Genomic DNA, 3,927 nt, shown 5'->3' on the forward strand with positions numbered 1-3,927 from the left:
GAAACATCGGCTTTCACAACGTGCTTTCTTAAAATTTTAGTCGTGAGAGCAGTGTGGAAGGTGCCACGTAACAAGTAAATCTTGCTGCACACGACTAATTCGCGTCTTTCATTCTGCAGATAAGGTTGACTCGGACGGGTCCTCCACGGAAGACCTCGATGAGATTAGCGGACCTTCTTCACCTCCACCTGAGACCACCGAAGCCCGAGGAACAGTCTCAACGAAGCAGCAAATGGGGAGCAGTACAAACGCCACGATATATTCTTTGCCTACTGCATTGCCTACAGGTATTGTGTTCGTTTTGTCAAGCGTGTTACGCATATGTGACGTTCTATATTACGTATATGATACGTTCTGCAGTGCATAGGGCAGCTTCGATGCTGCGTGAACGACGGAGCCTGAGAACACACAAGAAATGATCAGGCGTGCGTATACATAAAGGCCATTTTTCTGAACATTGTCAGACTTGTGGGTGTAAAACAGTCTTTAAGGCAATGAAGTGATTGCCATCATGACCGTTGGTAGAATCGTGGCGGCGAGCGATCGCATAAAAAGGAATTGTACGAGCACTTCATTAGTTGTGTTTTCCTAGAAAGAAATCGACTACCATCATGACAAGTGTGCTCCTGTGTTTATTCTTGTTAGACCTTCCTAATCTTTTAACAACAGTTTTGAGGGGTTGATGACCACACATGTATATCTTGTCCATGGTTTCAATCAACCAGATTCAATAGACAACAGTGTCATTGTGCTCCTTTTTTTGCCCATGCGTCTAAGTTTGCTGGAAACACCAAACACGCAAGTTCAACCGCAACCTAAGAAGCAAATACTCGTACTCAATGTAATTGAAATGTACAGATGGGGGGGGGGGGGTATAATACGGTATCTTTCAAAGTGCTCACTACTTCTTATGACCCCGTGAAGCAGAAGCACGTGAAGCGAGATGAAAAATGCCAGTGGCCGGTCCTCTAATACTTTTGCAGATCATACGTTTCCGACGACAAGCCCCCGACTATTGGTGACTACAACGATAAGCACGGTGACTACAACAAACACGTCGACAACTACACCAACGACAACTACGACGAAAGCGACGACCACCTCAACAATGACAACAAGCTCGACGACAACAACAGCAGTTCCCTCTGGTAAGGACGCATATCAGAGGCCTTGCTTGATAGCTAGAATCCCGCGAACACATCTAAAGGCATACATAGCTCAAGCACGCCTCTTGAAAGACGGGGAATTGAATGAACACGTCAAGGCCGCTGGCAGGCGTGCGCTTCGAGCTAAGTGAAAGTGTTAACCGCCGTTTCGTGCAGGCCTGTTGACATAGCTTTATTGCTTACAATGCAGTCTTGAGAGGTTCCGGTTTAAATCTGGTGTGGGAAAAGCCATTCCTAGCATAGTAGCATGATCCGCAGGCACATAGAAACAATGCGTGGTCAGCCAACTAGTAATTGCCTCAGGAAGAGTAATGGATATGCTTGTTACTTCCCAGCAGCGCATTTCGATAGTCTTCCGCCTGCGGCATGACCCATTTCTTTGAATGAGCATTGACTGTCAAGCCACCAATTGGATGTAACGAGAACATTCGTGAAGATGGTCACCAGAAAACAAAATGGCTCCTGTGAAGGTCGTTTGCTTGTTCATTTGTGCTAGTCCGATGGGTAAAGCATTCGCAATATAAGAACACTTTAACCTTTCAGCTGTCCTGGACTAGTGATGAAACCAGCTCTTTTGTGACACGACAAATCTGAATTTCTGAATCAAGAAATGTGGTGTCAGGCTTCCAATATTATACCAGACGAGAAACATCAAACCGTCACGGGGTTTTTGTGCGTAGGTTGTTTAAATGTTATTGTTCGACTTTTTCAGCCACAACCCATCGTTTTTTTCTTTTTGTGCTGCATTTTTTAGTTACGCATGTCAACCGTGAAAGACGACGCACATTCCTGATGTCATATTATTTTTTCAGGCCACGTGTTCTCGACGACAAGCCCCCGAACAATAGCAACTACAACAATGAGTACCTTGACTGCTACAACTCCAATAACAACTACCACAATGACAGAGGCGAAGACAATGACTACAACGGCAAGAACGTCATCCACTACAACGACAAGCTCTACAACGACAAGCACCACAACCACCACAACAACATCTAACACAACCGGAACGACAGCAACCTCGACGACAACTACAACTGCAGCAGTCCCATCAGGTAAGGTTCCATTTCACGGGACAGCTCGCAATTTACAACACCACCTATGTTTACAAACGCGCGTACAGCTCAAACGCGCCTTGCAAGCAACCAGGGTGCAAACCAACATGTCCGTCAAGCATGCCGTCTTGAGCGCACTCTGAGAGCACTGAATATGGGAATCGTCATTTCATGCAGACTTGCTAATATAGCTTCAAAGTGTGCAAAGTAGACTTGAGCAGTTTCAGTTATTCAAGCTGGAGTCAAAAAAGCGATGTCGTGTGGCGTAGTGTGATAAGCAGGCACAGATAAACGCGACCTCGTATGCACTGAGCAGAATTATTATGTTAGTGAGGTACCTTTGGACATCAAGTGGCAGGCTAGCGGCGAAGAGAAAAAAAAGAGACTAAAACGGTAGTCGCAGCAGCATGACTCTGTTTGGCTTTCTTCTGGCCCTGTTTTAGGTAGAAACATCACAGGGCAACTGTTCTGCACCAGCCACCTGACTCCTAATTGGCTCGTGAGGAGTCTTGGTCAATGGCTCTTAGTTCCGCGCAGCTCTTTTTGATAGTCTTCTGTTTTCAGTACGACTAATTGTCGTGATGCCCATAGAATGCCACGCCACCAAGCAAATATAATGAGGACCCTCATGTATAAGGTCGCCAGAAAAAAAAAACAGACAGCTCTCGTAGCCTTGCTAGTACGTCTGTGCTTGTCTGCAACTTTCCGGAAGTCTGCAACTTTTCGGTGTCTTGCATCAGTGATGCAACCGGCTTCTCTATGACACAACAAATATTATTAGCTGACAGAACAAATTTCATAGCACGCTTTCAATAATAGCAGACCATCGATATAAGAGCATCGCCAGGTCTTCCGTGCGTAGGCTAGTTGAACGTTTTTATTCTACGTTATGACTTCAAAATCATCGCTTTTTACTAATTTTTGAATTTCGCTCATCAACCCTGAAAAGTGACGTACGTTGCTGGTCTCCTTATATTTTTTGCAGACCACATGTTTTCGATAACAACGCCCCGAACTAGGCCGATAACAACAACGAGAAACACGACGACTGCAACAACTGCCTTGACAACTACCACATTGAAAACTACGATGACCAAGTCTACAACACCCACAAGTACAACAGCAACAACAACAACAACAACAACAACAACGATCACCCCCTCAACGAGAACCTCGACAGCAAGTACAACTACAGCAGTAACCTCTGGTAAGTGCGAATTTTACAGGGCTGGTCACATTCCAAAACCCCGGGCATGCTTCCAAACGCGCGCATGACTCAAGCGCACCTCACGAAGAACTGGTTTTAAAATCCATATGTCAAGCAGGCAGGCGCGCACTCACTGCAAGTGCACTGAAATTGGGTATCGTCATTTGGAGCAGGCCTGTTAATGTCGCTTCAAAGTGCGCAATGTCATCTTGGGATCACTCCATACCGCAAGCTGGTGTCACAATAAGCCTTGTCGTATCACGTAGCACAGTTCGGAAGCAAAACTAAACACGAACGGGAACTTGCATGGAGCTCAGCGAGAAATATGAAACTCTCTCAAACTAACTCATAAAATATATTGCCAGCTCGGAGCCCTCTCGGACCCACAACCACAAACATTTCCCTGATAGGACTCAAACTCATCAAAATTTTACTGACTCGGACTCAGACTCATGGCTCAGTTTGAGTCTCAGTCCCAGTGAGTCGACGTATGTGT

The 3,927-nt window shown here is 45.6% G+C and overlaps 1 long non-coding RNA gene across 1 annotated transcript; it reads left to right on the forward strand.

Annotated features, from left to right (window-relative positions):
- Positions 1-987: 987 nt before the first annotated feature.
- LOC142768701 (uncharacterized) lies at positions 988-3,424 on the forward strand. Its single transcript, XR_012885403.1, has 3 exons — positions 988-1,148; positions 1,979-2,224; positions 3,210-3,424. It is a non-coding gene; the product is annotated as an uncharacterized LOC142768701 (long non-coding RNA).
- Positions 3,425-3,927: the final 503 nt, after the last annotated feature.

This window comes from Rhipicephalus microplus, chromosome 8 (genome assembly GCF_043290135.1).
Source record: "Rhipicephalus microplus isolate Deutch F79 chromosome 8, USDA_Rmic, whole genome shotgun sequence".
NCBI lineage: Eukaryota > Metazoa > Arthropoda > Arachnida > Ixodida > Ixodidae > Rhipicephalus > Rhipicephalus microplus.